This window comes from Oncorhynchus kisutch, linkage group LG21 (assembly GCF_002021735.2).
Source record: "Oncorhynchus kisutch isolate 150728-3 linkage group LG21, Okis_V2, whole genome shotgun sequence".
Taxonomy (NCBI): Eukaryota; Metazoa; Chordata; class Actinopteri; order Salmoniformes; family Salmonidae; genus Oncorhynchus; species Oncorhynchus kisutch.
Genome location: NC_034194.2, coordinates 6,155,997 through 6,178,371, shown reverse-complemented (window position 1 = coordinate 6,178,371; position 22,375 = coordinate 6,155,997). Strand labels below are relative to the sequence as shown.

At 41.4% G+C, this 22,375-nt stretch overlaps 1 protein-coding gene across 11 annotated transcripts in view; it reads right to left on the bottom strand.

Annotated features, from left to right (window-relative positions):
• The window catches only part of adgrl2a (adhesion G protein-coupled receptor L2a), a 196,411-nt gene that overhangs the window by 100,462 nt on the left and 73,574 nt on the right, over positions 1–22,375 (bottom strand). The gene's annotated exons all lie outside the window — the stretch shown is intronic.

Below are 22,375 nucleotides of genomic sequence, written 5' to 3'. Positions count from 1 at the left end.
GGAGAACTCTTACCACATATTGCCCTGTATATAATAGCATTGTTAACTGTAACTTTTCTGTCTTGGTTGAAGCACATGTCATTAAGTGTTTACCGACTTCTTCCTCTCTAATGAGTCTGTGTTCACAGTCTGGTGGCTTGAAAAAATGTCATTACTCCATTTCATACACTCATTTGTTGTGTAAGACTGGCAATGGCAACCGGGACAGATCCTGTCTGTGCTATCCTTGATAATTACCCAGGGCCTTTGCATTTCATAAATTAAATAGTTTATACTCACCAAGCATGAGCGCAGTGTGCTCAAAGCAATTCACTTGAACTCTGCTAAATTGGCCCGCGAGGCAAAGTTTTTTTTCTCCCATCGAATGCTTCATCAATTAACAACCAATAAGATTACTTTGCACAATGTAACGCTGTACTACTGTTGTTAGAGACAATCAACATTCCGGGTTTTGTCCCTCTCTAGAAGTGCTACCTGGTGTTTTGCTAAGGAAGATTAATGTCAGTTTAGATTGTCTGATGCTTCCGCTTTTGTGCCAATAAGATGGTTTTGTTAATGTGCTCAATGCTTTACAGTGTAGATTTTAGAGGAAATAATGGTTGCATCACTATAGAGTCAGATTGCTGTCTTTAATAGTTGTATTCATCTTTTATTTATGTTTGGAAGAACCAGAACATGGGGGAAAGAGGCTACTTTGCTATTGGTCTTTTTTTGACATCCAACTTTCTCATCCGACCATTAAACATGAAAAGGGAAAAGCATTCAAGTCTGATAGGCTTTCACCTTACTTCAAAGTCTGCAGTTTTTTTTCTCCTCACTTTCAGTAGAAAAAAATAATGCTTTAGGTGATACACAATTCAGAGGTGTTGTTGGCTCGTGAGAAATCCTCAAGTTAAACAAAAACTTTAAAAACATGGCATGTCAGAAACATGATTTGACAACCAATCTAACGTTTATGTCAATGCATTCCAGCATAGCTCTATCATAAGTCAGTCACACACAATGTAATAACTAAGAGAACCTATGTAATACATCATACATTATCCTTATTATTGGACATAAAATACTTTAAAACACCAGCAAATCGTTTCCAAGTGATTTTAATTTTGGAAACCTGTTCCAAAGTATTCCCACAAATAATAGAGAGATATACAGTGTGTGTGATTGTATACAAATGTGAGCAAGGTTTGAAATTATTACGTTTTAGTCAAACGTTACATATGTTTGGGCTTTTTGTAATTATTTCTAATTATGTTCTGGCCCTCTTCCCATCCGCTCAAGAAAAAAATTGGCGCTCGGCTGAATCTAGTTGATGATCCCCGTAATACATCAATCGATGACAATTTACAATTTGTATACTCACACACCCCTTTGAGACTAGTCAATGTGTAATGTCTTTCTTTTATGTCATACGGTTTTCACTGGAACAGACAGCTTTGCTTTTAGCACCAGTATGGTACAGGTAAAACATTTTGAAAGCTCCTTTTCAATGTTTTCCCCTGAAAAATGGCTTTGTCCACAATTGTACTGTGAGTGAGCAACAAAACTGGTTTCAAGATTGTGGCACATTTTCAAGGTGAAGACTAAAATGACTACGAGGTTATACCCAGGACTTGTACAGTATTGGTACGTAACACATACCTAGTCTGACAAAATTGAACATTATTATTATTACTATGTTTCCTCAAATTGAAAACTTTACATTTGCCTTTGGTGGCCACTGGCTATTGCCAAGCTTCAAATGTCATGAATATTTTGATCATATTGCCAACCAGATTCATGCACAGACCTTGAGGGGCAGGTGCTCGCTCAAAGAAGAAAGAAAAAAAATATTTTTTGCCCCAAATTCTCTACTGATGATACTTCAGAATTCTGTACTGCTCCCTTTAGTCAAATTTCCTTTTTTGTTTTAATAGACCTTTCTTTTTCAGCAAAAACCTACTGCTCACAGAGGGCAAGGTTATCAGCAGATTATGTAAATCAGCTATGTAGTTAGCTAGCTAACTGTTAGCTATGCTGTTGTAACAATTTAACTACTCTTTACTTGGTTGGAGTTTGTTCTGCTGCTAACATCTGCAGTAGGCATTTTACAACTGAAAGACGATGCCCAGAGCTTACCCAAGATGTTGCACAACGATTGAGGTCAATAACTCAATGATTAAGTCAAAGTATGATATATTTGGGCTTGAAGTGGAAAAGTGGGGACATTGGACTTGTTCCATGGCAATGGTGTTTCCCTTATGATATGGCAGACTAATACTTTCAGACTATGTTTCTTTTCAGGCAAGGTTATGTTTGAATGTTACCACCCACCAGCATGGCAAAGTTCTTCTTCTTCATGACGGAGCCAAAACAGCCTTTCAACATTCATTTGCTATTGCTCTTGCTATATCTATCTGTCTGTCTATCATTATCGTTTGTGCTTTGTCCATGTATCTGTTTGTCTCGGTTTGTAGCTTTATACATTCTGTCTGCCTGTCTGTCCATTTGTGCAATCCCCCCTGTGATGCTTGTAGGATTGCCAGTTGCAACACCAAAGACCTGGGATTGCATGAGTTGCCCTGCCGACGTCAAGTTTACCAGCAGCCAACGTCAGGTTTACCAGCAGTGGATACGTTTCCTCGGATTGGATGAGCTGGATGAAAATGTACAGGCATCATTTTGAAATGCGCTTTTCAACCAGGAGTCTTTATCAAACTATTTACCGGTGGAGATGGACTTTCAGAGGAGACTTCGGCTCAAAGATGATGCCAATACGACCATCTATCCGGACTGTAAGTAAAAAGAGCCTCTGAGCCACTTAGCTGCTCAAATGTCAATTCTAAACTTGCCATAGGAAATGTGCTTCTTGAAATGCTTATGCAATTAGATAGCTAACATTTGCTGTGATAGCTGGGAGAGCTAACGTTAGCAGTGCTAAATGTGTAACGTTATGGTATCAAAACTTTGGCGTGAAGTGAGAGGTCATATTTACATATATTTACATGTTTCTATCACAAGAGAGAACAGCTGCCAGACAGACCTGCCACAGGCTTGCGATTTCTCAGCACGGAATCTGTGTGTCTTGCGATACAACACCACTAGCATGCATGCCTGAAGCTTCAGTGCCTACTCGCATTCCAGTGAAAAGGCTAAGAGTGGACTGTTCCACTGATGACTACAGTTATCAGTTATCACTGACATCATCAGCGGCATGGAACTGTAAGATACTTTGTAGTGACCTTGTAATGGTCATGTATGACTAAATGTGTTGTTGCACAGACACATTTGATAGGTGAAATGTATTGCTGTGCCAAAGTACTAGATCTAGACTAATGTAGACAGTGAAAAAATTGTACCTCACACCTGCAACCTTTTATCACTGCTACAGAGTCCCAGACACGCCTGTTCTTATGGTGAGGAAGTACATTGTGTATGAAGACTGCCTGCTGCAGCAGCTTTTCCAATCCTGTCCAGTTTGCACCAAAGAATGTGAAATCATGAAGCGGTTCCAAGTTACCCTGATCTGCATTGCCCAGATTTGCCCTTACTGCGACAACACCAAGATGTGGAGGAGTACAACACCACTTCAGGCAACTTCCACCTGACTGCAGGTATAGCTTTCACCGGCTCTTCTTTTGCGCAGACAACAAGGTAAAGCAAAATATGTTCTAGTGTAATCTGAAACCTTGGATGTAAGTATATAATGCTGATCTACATTTCTATGTGCTTCATTTCTATTTCAGTTCCTGAATGTGCTAAAAGTGCAGACCATTTGCAAATAAACCGACTACAGCCATCAGTGAAAGGTACTGCATCCACCCACATACTGGCAGTGGAAGTCGGAGTAGAAAGTCCTCCTCCAGCAGTCTGACGCGGAAGCTGTGGATCTGAAAGCAGACTCACCTGGCCACTGTGCAAAATTTGTTTCGTGAAATATATTTGCACGCTGTCTGTCTACTTTTGAATTACACGTGGACAAAGGCACACACATGCCTGCATGTCCTATGCATATTTGCCAATACACACACACATACAAAATGTCCACACTTCTCGAGTTGGACTGACATTGATCTCAACCTCTAACATCTAACAGGGTCCTACACCATGGTCAACTTGAACATCAATCAGTGGAGGCTCCTCCTCAAAGGAAGGGGAGGATCATCCTCCTCAGTGAATTTCTTAAAATAAAAAATGGTAAAACATTGAAAAACTAGACTAAATACATTCATGTCACCAACTAATTGATTAAAACACACTGTTTTGCAATTAAAGTCTACAGTAGCCTTAACTGCACTCTGTAGGGTAGCACCATGGTGTAGCCGGAGAACAGCTAGCTTCCGTCCTCCTCTTGGTACATTGCCTTCAATACAAAACCTAGGAGGCTCTTGGTTCTCACCCCATTACATAGAAATACACAGTAATTATGACAACTTCCGGAGGAAGTCCTCCAACCTATCAAAGCTCTTGCAGCATGAACTGACATGTTTCCATCCTGTGAAAGGATCATAGAAGGAATCTAGTACTGAAAGCATAAGCTACAGCTAGCTAGCACTGCCGTGCATAATATGTGGTGAATAGTTGACTCAGAGAGAGAAAGACAACAGTTTTCAACAAATTAATTTCTCCAAAAAGGAAGGAGAAGCAAGAGAGATATTGTCATTTTTTTCACTTTAAGTTTCACTTACTTAGCTAGCAAATGCAGCTGGCTAGTTTAGTTACGCAAACACTCAAACAAAGGGATTCTATGTTAGCTAGCTGGCTATGACTATCCAAAACAACACTGGAATTATTCAAGTCAAGGTAAGCTTTTGGTTTTATAAAATTATAACTACCGGGGCCCGCCGGTCTAGCTGCTTACTGACTATACACTAACGTTACTGATTGTAGCAGGTTCACCAACGCATTAGTTATATTACCTATGTTGACTTTACTTTAGCTAATATGGGGACAACGATGTAGGCTGTGCATAGCGGTTATGACATGGTTTGGCTTGGAAAGTTTTTTTTCGCCAGGTCACATACAGCTGATGTGTTGTTGTTTGAAGTGCAATGTGGCTGCTATGATCAGGGGTGTATTCATTCCGCTGATTCTGTCAAAAAATGTTTCTTAAACGAAACTGGGATGAAAATACCAGAATTTGTCCAATAGAAACTCTAATTTGCATCTGTTGGAATAGCGATTACACCCTAGATAAGCTAGATGCAGGCAAGAGTGTGCAGGGCTGAATTGAATGTGTCACTGTCTGTCCATGTGTCACTGTGTGTCATCTGAAAATGTTCTCTTGACCTGTGTGCACCTACATTGTAAGCTTTCATTCATAGGCTAAGTTGTTGGGAATATTTGAGTATCACGTAGTGGCCTAAACCTATCGATGTTACACTGAACTGGATGAATGGAATATGAATGAGAGTCATCCAAGTAATAGAAATAAGGCCTTGCTCATGAAAAAAAGTGTTCTCTGACCACCACTGACATCATCAGAGTGTTGGATGTACAACTTGTACAGGTGAGCTTTTCATCCATGGAGTACCTTTGTCTGCCTAGATAGGCATCTCTGTGTCATGTTTGTAATGGCATCTCTGAATCCTGAATTGGAAGCCTCTGCCAGGCCTAACAAAGATTGAAGTAAACATTTCCAATAATATTGTTTTTCGCTTACACAGAGCAACAATGTTGGCAACAGCTTGAGAATGGAGGAGGGACTGCTGAGGAGCCTTGCTGCCCTGGAGGAGGCAGATGTCAGCATTGGCTCCATAGTCACAGATCGACACCCCTCGATCCAGAAGTACCTGAGGGAGGAGAGGCCTGACATCAAGCACTACTACTACAACCACCTGTACTGGTTGGCCTCAATGTCAAGGTGTGGTAAGAAGATGGTGGCAAGGTAGACATCGGTAGCTAACCACATCCAGGATGTTCACAGTCACGATGACGACATATTCCCAAACTGCCTGCAGCAACCCATTACAGGTGCAGAGGCCAGGGATTGGCTCAAACAGAGTATGTATAAATAGTTTTCTGAACATTGCTTATCCCTCTATTTGTGAAACTTTGTGTTTACCAGACTTACAACTACTCTATTCAAAAGGCACCGGTGAACTCTGCGTATTTCTACATTTGGTGGGGAGACCAAAATTAGGTCTGACCTGTTCAAACTACAACATAGAATATATAATATGATACACACAAATAGATAATAACTGTCACTGGTAATAGTACAGTGACTATGTGTGTATGTTTTCACAGATGTATGGAGACTTTGAGTCCAGACCGACAGACGGGATTTATAATAATGTCTCTGAATGGAGAGAGACCTTGCACTCAACATTAAGACACAACTTGTATTTACTAGCCACAACTTGTAATTGTGTATTTTTTTAATTATTTCATTGTATGCTATTAGTCAACAGGGGGAGGGAGAAACCTTGTGTATTACGTACAGGGTTGTTTGTTCTACATGGACCTGTTACTAAATGTGGAAGTTATCCAAACACCTAGTTTAGAATATCTACATCAGTTCATCAATTGCACTCTTATTTCTCTGTAGTACCTTCAGGCATTTGGAAATTGCTGCCAAGGGTGAACCATACTTGTGGAGGTCTACACATTTCTTTCTGAGTTTTTGAATGAAATTTCTTTTGAAATTCAAGGGTGAACCATACTTGTGGAGGTCTAAACATTTTTTTCTGAGTTTTTGACTGAAATTTCTTTTGAACCGATTCAAAGCTTCCTCTGGCATCTAACCATGCATCTATTTGCCTGTAGTTATTGGACTCAACCTGCAGGACCCATGGGTTGAGGTAAACTCCCTTATACCCAGGATGGAATGTCATGCACGTTTCTCCTCCTGCCACCTGAATGCACAGATCCATAACCTGTAATGCCTAAACACCCACTGGAGACTTGAGACAGCACAGCTTTGCCTAGAGAGCTGTGCAGTGTGCATGTCAGTGTGTAGACAGTCAAATCCTGTCCCTGTGCTGAGGGGGTGTAAGAAAGCTACTATACATAACTTATTTTGATGCTAGGTAAAGTGCATGCATACTGTCTTCATATAAGCACATCAGCATGATTTTTTTTTTTACAGTAGAAAAGTTTGGTCTGTGTAGCACCACCACACACACAGAATTAGAGTTGACAAATCAACATAATACACAACATACCTCTGCAACCTCCTTAGAGCACAAGTTCTGAAGCTTGGAGAGATTTGTGCAATGTTCATAAGTGAACCCAAAGGGGATATTTATATGAGTAGTTCTGGGATTAGTCACCCTCTACAGATCTAACAGCAGCCATAAGGTTGCTAGCTACTTTTGTAGCAAGGTGTGGTAGCTAACAAGTGTCATGACACACATGCAGAAAATGGCTCTTGCCGTCTTCTGCATAACTGGATTTAATATCAGCTAGCATGTCTAGCTAGCTGCAGATATGGCTAGATCACAGGAGGTTGGTGGCACCTTAATTGGGAAGGATGGGCTCATGGTAATGGCTGGATGTATCAAATACATCAAACACATGGTTTCCATGTGTTTGATGCCATTCCATCTGCTCTGTTTCAGCCATTATTATGAGTCGTCCTCCCCTCAGCAGCCTACACTGGGCTAGCTAGCCATCAGCTTGGCTAAACATAGAACGTCAGCGGAGGCGTTAGCATACAGAACAGAATAATAGCTACCATCGCTCGTTCTGATTTAGGGCTAGCTAGCAGGCAGAAAAGCCAGGCAAAATCAGTGAGTTTAGCATCAGCAACAACAGATAACATTAGCTAGCTAGCAACACTGAACCTCCCATTTCGTGAATATGTATTACTAGCCCAGGTCATTCTTCGGAGGTGGAACATAAACAAGCATTTCTTCTCTAAGACAGAAATTACGTTGAAATAGAGGCGGCACTGCCCTCTGGTGGGCACATTTAAAAACTGTCTAATTGAACCCTTCCCTGTCTCTGAGCATGAGATGACATAAAACTCAAAAGTAGCCAGTGTGCTACTAATCTTACGACCGCTAGGCGTGTGTAGTTTCTGCTTGTGCTGCAGCAGCATGAAGACAAGTGCAGTGTATGCTCGTATGGGTGTAGAGAAGCGGGGAGGGGACATTTTCCAAGATTCAAAAATGAGAAATTACCTACTTTGATGGTCAATTCTTCACAGAACAGGAGAGAAAAGAGACTAAAAATAAAATAAAACATTTAGTAATAAAAATAAAAAATGCTACCAATCTAAAAGTGCACTCCTAGAGGCCTATCTGTGCAAATGCCTATTGCCAACCATCGCACCCTGTCATCGTACTAATTTATTAAATAAGCGACTGCATGATAGCGCAGGAATTGAAAGGGATCAATAATCTTAAAGTACAAACATTTTGGAAAACTGACTGGATGTAACAAATGTAAAATGTTACTTAATGAAAAAAATGGCAGTTTATGTTTAAACATAAACCAAAAAAATCATAAAATGATGTGAATTCACAATCCAGATATGGTTATGCGTATGACCACTAGGGGCCATGCAGTTCAATCTACCGCAGTCCTGGCTACCTACCTACCAGTTCTCACTAGTTACCACAACCACAAACTCACAAAAGCCTGCCTATTTCTACAACTGGTCTTCTTAAAATGTGATTTTAAACCTACTGGACTTGTTAATGTGTGAAAGTTACATATTTCTAAAACATATTTTGGAATTTCGCTGGCTGCCCTTTCAGCGGAATGTTGTCGAGGGGTTCCGCTAGCGGAATGCATGCCCTAGAAAGGTTAAACACCCCTAGCTATTACTATGTAGAGGGTTGTTGCCGATTGTTTTAGCACTTGAAACCATGTTTTTTTCTCCAATGGTCTAGATTGGGCTGCATTCCTGTTTGACTCAATTTACTTCACATGGATCAAATAGGTTGCAGTGGTGTAAATCTGAATGAGATATAATAGCTTGCGCTGCCCTACTTTGTGACTGGAAAATATCTGGTTCTTGAGCCAAAAATGCATGCCGTCAGAGTTTGGTCCTCTGCATGTATGATGCCAAACCACCCATGCTCGGCGTCCCAGCAACACTGTTAAAACACTTAAGTCACTGCAGTGCCTCTAAAAATTCAGAATCTTTTTTTATGACTGAATCCTGGTGCAGTTATTGTGTTTTAGGTACAAAAACAAACCAGCACGATATAGTTAAAGAAAAATATTAACTTAACAGCAAAGAGCCATGATCAACTCTCGATAGATTCCATTTTCTATCATGACACATCTTTAATGTCATCATGTTCTTGTTAAAAATCCCGGGACAATAAACAGCAACATGTCAACAGCAAAATGAGTGCAGAACAGTTGACATGTTTCTGATTCATGTCCAGAAATGTTGAACATCCAAATAGTTCATACATCATAGAATCAAAGTGTTGTTTGTAAACAACATCCATGAAAGCCTGTCAATTGATTAGGACAGGGGTTGAACTAGTTTCTAACCCTGGTGTTGTGTGATGCTCCAGGACAAGGGGATGACTGACACAGACAAATCAATACAATGATGGGTAGCTATATCTGGTCAGGCAAACTACCTTATTTCAGACTAACAGTATGGTGTACATGTTAGGACATTCTCAGTCTTTAGCCTTCCCTACTATTTTATTTCAGACCAATGGTACATTTTACATGTTAGGACACCCTCAATTTCAAACCCAAACCCACTAATTTATTTCAGACCACTAGTATGGTGTCGATTTTAGTACACCCTCAGCACTCTGAATCAGGTGATTGACGTTCTGGTTCTATCACACCTAGAGTACTGTCCAGTCATGTGGTCATCTGCAGCAAAAAATAGAAACAATCTCCAACTCACTCAAAACAGGGGTGCCAGATCAGCAGTTCATTGCTCTATCCGTATGAATGTAAACTGAATGCATCTTAATCTCTCATGGCTTCCCATTGAAAGCAAATTAGTATCCAGTCTAGATATTGTTTAGGAATGTAGTAACTTTAAAGACACCAAATATTTTTGAAGACCACAAGCAATGAACAAACCACTGAACCAGACAGGCAAATTCAGGTCATCTGATACCCCCCAGACAAAGGACAAATCTCCTCAAATATACAGAACCATCACTAAATATAATTATTTACCAAATCACATTTCTCAGGCAAAAAGTAAACCCACCTTCAAGAAAACAAAAAAATTGCATCTAATGTGATCGGTCATATGACTGGACAGATACTTATCCCATTGAAGTTAAATGTATCACAGCAAATCACATTTTATTAGTCACATTGCGCTGAATACAACAGGTGTAGACCTTACAGTGAAATGCTTACTTACTAGCCCCTAACCAACAATGCAGTTTTAAAAAATAAGGATAAGAATAAGAAATAAAAGTAAGACATAATTAAAGAGCAGCAGTAAAATAACAATAGCGAGACAGTACAGACTGTACAGAGGGGGGTACCGGTCAAAGTGCGGGGGCACCGGTTAGTAGAGGTAATAGGCACATGCAGGTAGCGTTATTGAAATGACAATGCATAGATGATAACAACAGGAGTCTTATGGCTTGGGGGTAGAAGATGTTTAGAAGCCTCATGGACGAAGACTTGGTGCTAAGGTACCGCTTGCCTTGCGGTAGCAGAGAGAACAGTCTTTGACTAGGGTGTTTGGAGTCTTTGACAATTTTTAGAGCCTTCCTCTGGCACCGCCTGGTATAGAGGTCCTGGATGGCAGGAAGCTTGGCCCCAGTGATGTACTGGGCCGTTCGCACTACCCTCTGTAGTGCCTTGCGGTCAGAGGACGAGCAGTTGCCACATCAGGCAGTGATGCAACCAGACAGGATGCTCTCGATGGTGCAGCTGTAGAACCTTTTGAGGATTTGAGGACCCATGCCAAATCTTTTCAGTCTCCTGAGGGGGAATAGGTTTTGTCGTGCCCTCTTCACAACTGTCTTGGTGTGCTTGGACCATGTTAGTTTGTTGGTGATGTGGACACCAAGGAACTTGAAGCTCTCAACCTGCTTCACTGCAGCCCTGTTGATGAGAATGGGGGCGTGCTCGGTCCTCTTTTTCCTGTAGTCCACAATCATCTCCATTGTCTTGATCATGTTGAGGGAGAGGTTGTTTTCCTGGCACCACACAGCCAGGTCTCTGACCTCCTCCCTATAGGCTGTCTCGTTGTTGTCGGAAAACGTAATGATAGTGTTGGAGTTGTTTCTGGCCGTGCAGTCATGAGTGAACAGGGAGTACAAGAGGGGCGTGAGCACGCACCCCTGAGGGGCCCCTGTGTTGAGGATCAGCGTGGCGGATGTGTTGTTACCCACCCTTACAACCTGGGGGCGGCCCGTCAGGAAGTCCAGGATCCAGTTGCAGAGGGAGGTGTTTAGTCCCAGGGTCCTTAGCTTATTGATGAGCTTTGAGGGCACTATTGTGTTGAACGCTAAGCTGTAGTCAATGAATAGCATTCTCACATAGGTGTTCCTTTTGTCCAGGTGGGAAAGGGCAGTGTGGAGTACAATAGAGATTGCATCATCTGTGGATCTGTTGGGGCGGTATGCAAATTGGAGTGGGTCTAGGGTTTCTGGAATAATGGTGTTGATGTGAGCCATGACCGGCCTTTCAAAGCACTTCATGGATATAGATGTGAGTGCTACGGGTCGGTAGTTGTTTAGGCAGGTTACCTTAGTGTTCTTGGGCACAGGCACTATGGTGTTCTGCTTAAAACATGTTGGTATTACAGACTCGGGAAGGGAGAGGTTGAAAATGTCAGTGAAGACACTTGCCAGTTGGTCAGCACATGCTCGCAGAACATGTCCTGGTAATCCGTCTGGCCCTACAGCCTTGTGAATGTTTAAAGGTGTTTAAAGGTCTTACTCACATTGGCTGAGGAGAGCGTGATCACACAGTTGTCCGGAACAGCTGATGCTCTCATGCATGGTTCTGTGTTATTTGCCTCGAAGCGAGCAAAGAAGTAGTTTTGCTCGTCTGGTAGGCTTGTGTCACTGGGCAGCTCTCAGCTGTGCTTCCCTTTGTAGTCTAATGGTTTGCAAGCCCTGCCACATCCGATGCGCATCAGAGCCAGTGTAGTACAATTCGAACTTAGTCCTGTATTGACGCTTTGCCTGTTTGATGGTTCATTGGAGGCCATAGTGGAATTTCTTATAAGCTTCCGGGTTAGAGTCCCACTCCTTGAAAACGGCAGCTCTAGCCTTTAGCTCAGTGCGGATGTTGCCTGTAATACATGGCTTCTGGTTGGGGTATGTACAGTATGTACGGTCACTATGGGGACGATGTCATCAATCTACTTATTGAAGAAGCCAATGACTGATGTGGTGTACTCCTCAATACCATCTGAGGAATCTCGGAACATATTCCAGTCTATGCTAGCAAAACAGTCCTGCAGCTTAGCATCCGCTTCATCTGACCACTTTCTTATTGATCTAGTCACTGTTGCTTCCTGCTTTAATTTTTGCTTGTAAGCAGGAATCAGGAGTATAGAATTATGGTTCAGATTTGCCAAATGGAAGGCGAGAGAGAGCATTGTACGCATCTCTGTATGTGGAGTAAAGGTGGTCCAGAGTTGTTTTTCCTCTGGTTGCACATTTAACACGCTGATAGAAATTTGGTGAAACGGATTTAAGTTTCCCTGCATTAAAGTCCCCGGCTACTAGGAGCGCCGCCTCTGGGTGAGCTTTTTCTTGTTTGCTTATGGCAGAATACAGCTCATTCAATGCTGTCTTAGTGCCAGCCTCTGACTGTGGTGGTATGTAAACAGCTACGAAAAATACAGACTGTGGTCTACAGTTTATCATGAGATACTCTACCTCAGGCGAGCAATAGCTCGAGACTTCCTTAGATATCGTGCACCAGCTGTTATTTACAATAATACATAGTCCACCGTCCATTGTCTTACCAGATGTCGCTGTTCTATCCTGCCGGTGCAGTGTATAACCAGCCAGCTATATGTTGATAGTGTCGTCATTCAGCCACGTCTCCGTGAAGCATGAGATATTACAGTTTTGAATGTCCCGTTGGTAGTTTAATCTTCCGCATAGGTCATCTATTTTATTGTCCAAAAATTGCACGTTTGCTAGCAGAATGGAAGGAGGTGGGGTTTATTCGATCGCCTACGAATTCTCAGAAGGCAGCCCGCCCTCCGGAACCTTTTTCTCCACCTCTTCACGCAAATCACGGGGATCTGGGCCTGTTCCCGAGAAAGCAGTATATAATTTGCATCGACTCATTGAAGGAAAAAAAGGATTCTGCCAGTCCGTGGTGAGTAATCGCAGTCCTGATGTCCAGAAGATATTTTCGGTCATATGAGACGGTAGCGGCAACATTATGTTCAAAATAAGTTTAAAATGTTTTTTTTACAAACAACGCAAATAAACAAACAAAGAAACTATCGGTTGGGGGCACGTAAAACATCTGCCTTCTTCTGAGGCGCCATCTTACATGTAAGGTATTTTAATTGTCTGTAACGTCTACTTATTAAATGTTTGTAGTGGCTTAATGAAAAGTGTATTGTAATGTATTTTAAGTTCTGTGTTGGGTTCCAGGAAGATTACATTTTGCCGCCAGCTATTGGGAATCCTAATAAAAATTCTAATTCAAGCCTCACCCTACTAACATATTTCAGACCAAAGGTACGGTGTCCAATGTCTATTTTAACACTCTCAGTCACAAGCCTGAGTCACCATCATCATCACCATCTGTATTGTGTTTGTTGAGCGCAATTCAGGTTTATTCTCTATGACAAGACCTCACGGAAAATATCTCTGCAATATCTCGAAATTATGAAAAGATGGCTTGCCAAATCAGTTTCTGAGATTGACAATCAAGAAGGATGCCTGTGATCCTCACTCAAAATGTATGCACTTCAAATATTTCTGTCAACATCATTCTCTCAAACTGGATTTAGTGGATGCATGAGAGGCAATTACTAATCAAATAAGGCAATGCTTCTCCTAGCTTCTCCTATCCAGAGATGATTTTCACTGGGTAGACAGGGAAAGCGAAATGAAAGTTGATCTGAAATATCTCAATGACATAAACTAAACCTTTTCCTCACTATAGCAGTCAATAACTTAATAATGGGCTGCTGTTCCTTTTTTGTTCAGACTTGAGGAGAGCAAGGAACCAAAGCACCATTGATCATGGCCTCGTACAACAATACACTGCAATTACGCAAGAAGAATATGATTTTTGCACATCTAACATTACAAATAAAAATACTGATTGTGTCAGGCTCGCTCTTTTCAAATAATTATCACATCATCCAAAAAGTGAGAGAAAGTACTAATTTTATTTAGATCATTGAGCTAATAGCTTAATAATGCAGCAAGATTTACACCGATCTTATTTACTACTTATGTATCTCTGCAGTTTAGGCTAGAGGATATGCTGCCACACACACACGAACGCACACACGCACACACACAGTTTTACAAAATAGTAAACGTAAACTATAAAGGTCGTTCCACGAATAGAGTACATTTTGGGTAGTGTAACTTAGTAAAAAAAACACCTATTAATTTCACCTAAATGTAACATTCTGGTATGAAGAGCACATGATCAACTTAATAAAAAACATGTTTCAACATGTAAGTGTCATGTAAGTGTCATTAAAGTAACATGGTTGACTGTAACAGAATGGAGGTTTTCATCTTAAATCAGCCATGAATCCCCTTGTGACAGGGGGAATCAAATAAAATAAAAATGTATTGGTCACATACACATGTTCAGCAGATGTTATTGCGAGTGTTGCGAAATGCTTGAGCTTCTAGTTCCAACAGTGCAGCAATATCTAACATGAAATCTTACAATTCCACAACAGCTACCTAATACACACACATCTAAGTAAATGAATGGAATAAGAATATATACATATAAATATATGGATGAGCAATGGAAGAGCAGCTTAGCCAAGATGCAATCGATGGTATAAAATACAGTATATACATATGAGAAGAGTGATGCATGATATGTAAACATTATTAAAGTGGCATTAAAGTGACAAGTGATCTATTTATTAAAGTGGCCAATGCTTTCAAGTTTGTATGTATGTAGGCAGCAGCCTTTCTGTGTTAGTGATGGCTATTTAACAGTCTGATGGCCTTGAGATAGAAGATGCTTTTCAGTCTCTCGGTCCCAGCTTTGATGCACCTGTACTGACCTACCCTTCTGGATGGTAGCGGGGTGAACAGGCAGTGGCTTGGGTGGTTGTTGTCCTAGACTATCTTTTTGGCCTTCCTGTGACATCGGGTGCTGTAAGTGTCCTGGAGGGCAGGTAGTTTGCCCCCGGTGATGCATTGTGCAAACCGCACCACCCTCTGGAGAGCCTTGCGGTTGTGTGCAGTGCAGCTGCCGTACCAGGCGGTGATACAGCCCGACAGGATGCTCTCAATTGTGCATCTGTAAAAGTTTGTGAGGGTTTTAGGTGACATGCCACAGGTTGAAGAGGTTCTGTTGTACCTTCTACACCACACTGTTCCCCAATTGCACAGGGCGGGGTTGAGACCCAGGGCCACAAGCTTAAGGATGAGTTCGGAGGGTACTAATGGTGTTGAATGCTAAGCTATTGACAATGAACAGCATTCTTACGTAGGTATTACTCTTGTCCATATGGGATAGGGCAGTGTGCAGTGTGATGACGACTGCATCATCTGTGGACCTATTTGGGCGGTAAGCAAATTGAAGTAGGTCTAGGGTGACAGGTAAGATGGAGGTGATATGACCCTTGACTACTCTCTCAAAGCACATCGTGATGATAGAAGTGAGTGCTACGGGGCGATAGTCATTTAGTTCAGTTACCTTTGCCTTTTTGGGTATAGGAACAATGGTGGTCATCTTGAAGCATGTGGGAACAGCAGACTGGGACAGGGAGAGATTGAATATGTCCATAAACACACCAGCCAGCTGGTCTGCACATGCTCTGAGGACGCTGTTAGGGATGCTGTCTGGGCAGGCAGCCTTGCTAGGGTTAACACGTTTAAATGTCTTACCCACTTCGGGGGAAGGAGAGCCCACAGTCCTTGGTAGTGGGCCGTGTCAGTGGCACTGTATTATCCTCAAAGCGAGCAAAGAAGGTGTTTAGTTTGTCTGGAAGCAAGACGGCAGTGTCTGTGACGTGGCTTGTTTCCCTTTTGTAGTCGTGATTGTCTGTACCCTGCCACATACGTCTTGTGTCTGAGCCGTTGAATTGTGACTCCACTTTGTCTCTATACTGACATTTCACTTGTATGATTGCCTTGTGGAGGGAATACCTACACCGTTTGTATTTCTGCCATATTCCCAGTCACCTTTCCATGGTTAAATGCGGTTGTTCGCACTTTCAGTTTTGTGCCAATGCCACCATCTATACACGGTTTCTCGTTAGGGTAGGTTTTAATAGTCACAGTAGGTACAGCATCACCTATATACTTCCTATAAACTCGCTCACTGAATCAGTGTATATATGTCGAAATTATTCTCTGAGGCTACCCGGAACATGTCCCAGTCCGCATGATCAAAACAATCTTGAAGAGTGGATTCCAATTGGTCAGACCAGTGTTGAATTGTTCTTAGCCCGGGTACTTCCTGTTTGAGTTCCTGACTATAGGAAGGGAGAAGCAAAATGGAGTTGTGGTGAAATTTGCCAAAAGGAGGGTGGTGGAGGGCCTTGTATACATTGTGGAATTTAGAGTAGCAGTGATCCAGTGTTTTACCAGTGCGAGTGCTACAGTCAATATGCTGATAGAATTTAGGTAGCCTTGTTCTCAAATTTCCTTTGTTAAAATCCCCAGCTACAATAAATGCAGCCTCGGGATATATGGTTTCAAGTTTGCAGAAAGTCCAGTGAAGTTCCTTGAGGGCCGTCGTGGTATCGGCTTGAGGGGGGGTATACACGGCTGTGACAAAAACGGAGGAGAATTCTCTTGGGAGATAATATGGTCGGCATTTGATTGTGAGAAATTCTTGGTTAACAAAAAGACTTCAATTCCTGTATGTTGTTACAATTAGACCATGAGTCATTAATCATGAAACATACACCCACTCTTCTTCCCGGAGAGATGTTTATTCCTGTCGGCGCAACGCACAAAGTATCCAGGTGGCTGTACCGACTCCGACAGTAAATCCTGAGAGAGCCATGTTTCCGTTAAACAGAGTGTGTTAAAATCCCTGATGTCTCTCTGGAGAGCAACCCTTGCCCAAATGTTTTCTACCTTGTTATCTAGAGACTGGGCATTAGCGAGTAAAATACTCAGAAGCGGCGGGTGGTGTGTGCGCCTTCCGAAGTCTGACCAGAAGACCACTCCGTCTACCTCTTCTCTGGCGCCGTTGTTTTGGGTCAGCCTATGAAATCAGTTCAAATGCCCTGGGTGGTTCGGACAAAGGATCCACTTCAGGAAAGTCGTATTCCTGGTTGTAGTGCTGGTAAGTTGATGTCGCTCTGATATCCAATAGTTCTTCCCGGCTGTATGTATTAACACTTAAGATTTTCTGGGCTAACAATGTAAGAAATAATACATAAAAAAAAGAATACTGCAAAGTTCACTAAGGACTAGAAGAAGCAAGGCAGCCCTCTCTATCGGCACAATCATCTCTTCTGGAAGCTTGTGTCCAACAGGAAGGGGCAATTGAATGTAAGCTTCACAAAAAAAATAACATTGTAAAAGAAATGATAGCCTAGCTATCTATGGGTAAAATGGTTGTGGTATGCTCGACACATTCACTTATCCACCACAAAACACCAGAAGATTGCCAAAAAGAGTAGAACCAGCTCATGATTTGACTATTACATGTCCAATGTTTCTTTAGAAACATGTTTTTTTAAGAAATAGTTTTACCAAATGGTCGACCTTAAAATCAATGAATCACTAATCACATTAAATAAATAATAACCTTCCGAAATGACTTAATTAACCATACAATTATGGTGAAAACTTGAAGAAATGTAAAATCTTCCTATAAGTCGTAAAAACATGACAAGGGACATGTCAAAATGCAGATTTATGGCACCTAAGCAAGTCTTTATTTATTTACAAAAACAGATGTAATTAATTTGACATGTGGTCTATATTAAAAGGGTACTTATAACAAGATTTTAAAATGCAATATTGCTGCACAATATCTGCTTAGAATATCAAAGGGTTGCTAAATGTACTCTATTTGTGTAAGGACCTGTATGCACATGATTTGCTCATTGTTCAAAAGGCTATTACATGCACACATTCTGTATGTCTAAAGCTATATCATTTCCCTGTGTTATTTTTGATGGCTTTTGTGGTTGTGTCATGAAACGCATCTAGGGGATCTCAACAGCTTATTAGTATTTGAGAGCACTTGTTGCTATATTGGGTTTCAGAGGCCTTTCTAATACCATGCATTGTGCCATGGAGAGGTGCTGTAGGGACCAACAAAATGAGCAAACAGGTTCCTCTACTCTTCAATGATCACAAAGTGGGGCACAAATGCACATGGATAAACTAAGAGAGAGAGAGAGAGACATTTAATATGTGTGTTCTTTACATTATCATCAGGCACACCTAACAGCCTTTTCAACACTTGTGTCTCACTTCAATGTGATAGTAGTAAAAAACAACAGCAACATATTTACTAAAAGAGAAAGGCGCATCTCAATCAAGACATATAAAGGTGACAGATACTCAAAGATCTGCCTCCGCTTCTAATTAAATGATGGGAGTGCGGAACAGAGGTAGTCAATAATATATTACAAGGAATGCTCAATCCTGTGTCCATGGCAATCGGTGGTCCACCAGTGCCATAATTGCAGAGATCCTCCTTGTTGACATGGCACCCTATCAGGCATTCTGGTCAGTCACTCGGTGAGTAGCTTTTCAATTCCTCTCAGGCAGCGATGTAGCCAGCATTGAACTCAAGTGTGTGTGTGTGTGTGTGTGTGTGTGTGTGTGTGTGTGTGTGTGTGTGTGTGTGTGTGTGTGTGTGTGTGTGTGTGTGTGTGTGTGTGTGTGTGTGTGTGAGCAGGCCCATGCCACACAGCACAATGTTGTGCATTCAGCGAGGCCCCTTCACTCCGTCCACAGACAGTAATTAACTTGTAAGCTTGGGTAAATAACACTGTAGTGCCTTGATTTGAGATCAACATGCAACAGAGTTCGGGCCAATTCAATTTCAAATCCAGTCAATTGAGAAAGTAAGCCAAATTCCAATTTAAAATGTTCTCATTGAAAAGCAGAGCTGGTTAGGCTGTTTTATGTTATCCAGAGTGTTGGGGGCTGCAACTTTGCTGCTGGCAAAAAATGTATTTAGCTTGTTTGCCAACGTTTACTGACACCGGCCATATTCAATGGGTGTTGAGAGTTCGTAAAGTCGTCAGTTATTCTGCGCTCTGGCACACTCAGACGAGAGTGCTCTGAAATCGGAGAAAATAGCCAGAGAGAATTTACCAGCTAAGTCTATCGACAGTTGTCGCGGTGACATCATAAACATTATATTGAAATAGTTACTTGCATAGTGGAGTCTTTTGTTTAGACATGTAGCTAGCTAGCTAATCAATGAACCATAATCCCAAATCATAACGTTACTACCCTGCATGAATCTGCAGGTAGCTAACCATCCAGGTTCAATGTTAGCTAGCTAACATTAGGCTATAACTAGTAATGCAAATGGCTCTGAGATACATATAATATTACTACGCAGATCATACATGTAATGTTAGCTAGCTAGCCAGCTAGCTAACAGTACACTTTAACTTGAAATGAAAGCGACTGACAAAATTTGAAATGTGTAATATCTGAAAATGTATCTCGCTAGACTCTCTTACCCGTATACATGGATGGATGCTTCTCCCTTTCTGTCACGGATGCCATGGTTGCCCTTAGTTTGAAAATGTAATCCGGTGACAGGTGTTTTATACAACAGCCTTCTGTGTGTTCTCTTTTCGACTCAGTCTGCATATTTGCAATCAAACGCCAGAATTTTCTCCATCTCCTTAGCTATCATACTCTAATTACATTGATTTCAAAACTCGGTCCTCCAGAAAGTGGAGAGCAACACTTCTGCCATTGTACTATGTGATATCTTTTTTTTTAAATCAGTGTTAAAAAGGATTACCTGCACATACTGACCAGCTTATATTATAGACAGATACGTGCTACATGGCAGACCAATCCAAACTCATCTCTCAGCATGTCCAGCCTACTCATTACCTCAGCCAATCATGGTTAGAGGGAAGGTTGCTGCCTTTTTCCATAGCTAAACCAACTAGGCTCATAATTTAACAATTGTATTTGTATTTAAATGGCATACACATGAGTTATTAAGGCACATGACAATTTACATGTTCCAGAAGGCATTTCTGCCCAAAAACGCATGCAGATTTAAAAAGGTTTATATTCAAATGGCGCTCCTGTGAAGTAGGGATGTGCGGCATGCGCTTATTTTCCTGAAACGAGTCACGTATTAAACACCATCTCTCTGGTGCTATAAAAGTTTTGAAAAAAATATTCTACAAGACAAATCAATTGGAAAGTAACCATCTGCCAGGATATGAGTGTCACTGAAGCGGGGGTAATGAACAAAATGTTTCCTATTTCACACAAACAGGGAGTCATTAGGATGTGTCCTACGCCACAATCCTAAACTGCTGAGGGGATATTACTATTAGCAAACAGACGTGGGGCATAGTGTAGCAGCACACAGCACACACAAACATACACACAGAGACACATGCACTGACACAGGCAGGCACGCACACAGGCACAGGCATGCACACACACACCAAACTGAGGAATACAAACCGTATGGAATATGGAATGTTGGGGAAAACTAACATTGATTTTTCAAAGCTGAATTGCTGATAAACTATGGCACTCTCATCATCAGCAACTGATATTGCAGATTGGCGAAGCTTTGTTTTCATTCATCAGTGACTATTGTTCCTACAGTAGACTATTTTCATATTAAAATGGCATTGGATAAAGTTTCCAAAGTACAGTCAGAGGCAAGGGGAACCTGATCAAAAGGCCCATTCACCCCTCTCATACTGTGCCCATTGTGGCCACAGCACAAAGGAACCTCTGGATTATTTTGACATGAAACCAGATAATTTCTCTTTTCAATGGGAATGAGAAGTGTGACGACGACTCTCCAGACGCTTGTCGTCTACTGTTAACACAGCTTTTGTTTCTCCTTTGTTTCTGACAGCTAGCATGCTAACATCTCTTCTCTGGCCGCCATTATTCCAGACTCTCCGTCGACAAGGTCGCTTGCTGAGGGGATTTGGTGCCAGAAAGGAGAGTGTGGCGTATAGCATTAGTCATGGCCACAGGAAACCCAGCTTGAGTCCTCTAGGTTTCACTTTCTCCCCCCTAAGGCACAGCACAACGGAAGTCCATGGAGCAAAATAAACCTTTAAGTCAAGTTTCTTCCCACAGTGCTGATTCAACTTAATCCGCAGATATCCTTTACATCAGCGTGTATTCTTAAGAAGTCAGGTTCACACAGGGGAGGAAGAGAGGGGAAACATTGTATATTTCTGAGAAGAAAGTGAATGTTTTTGCTTGAACAGCAGGCTCCAATGTACAGTACGCTACAGCCTTCAAGTAGTAATTGAATTTATTTATTTTTTATTCAAAAATGCAATATATTATTTTCCAGAAATGTTCGAAAACTGGCATTAATATAAAACACAGCGTGAAAGAGAGAGAGCTATACTTTGTTCTTCTTACCATGACATGGGCTAGTGAAAAGACATGATTTTGTTTGAAATATATTGCCTAACACCACCCAAGCCAATATATCCTCCAAACACCGGCATCTTGGGCATTATCACTTAATTAAACATTCCCCATGTAATGTTAATGGGGTGCTAACATGGCTGCCATAGAATTTTTAAGGGTCATGTAAATGCATCATAATGCTCATTCTAGACATTATGTTCCCTATATAATGTTAAAGGACGCTAACGTGGCTGCCAATGATTATTGTAGTGTCATGTAAATGCATCGTAAATGCAGAAACTTAAATTGCCCAACTTTCTAAACACATGGCTCTGGATTAAAGGCTCTAAATTAACTTCTCGACGCTAACCATCCCTTTAGCTGGATAATTGTCATCAACATCCGCTGAATTGTAGAGCGCCACATTCAAACAATATGGTTCTCAATCAGAGGCAGGTGTTGTTAGTTGTCTCTGATTGAGAATCATACTTAGGTAGCCTTTTCCGACCAGTGTTTCGTGGGTGATTGTTTTCTGTGTCTGTGTGTTCCACACGGAACTGTTTCGGTTTTCGTTTCTGTCTTTCTATTTGTTATTTTGTATTTTCACGTTCAGTGATTTTGTTAATTAAAACATGATGAACACGTACCATGCTGCATATTGGTCCGATCTCTCATACTCCTCGTCAGAGGAGGATACATTTTTTATAATCAAACCTCAGGTTGTTTTTAAAATATATAATCGAAAATAT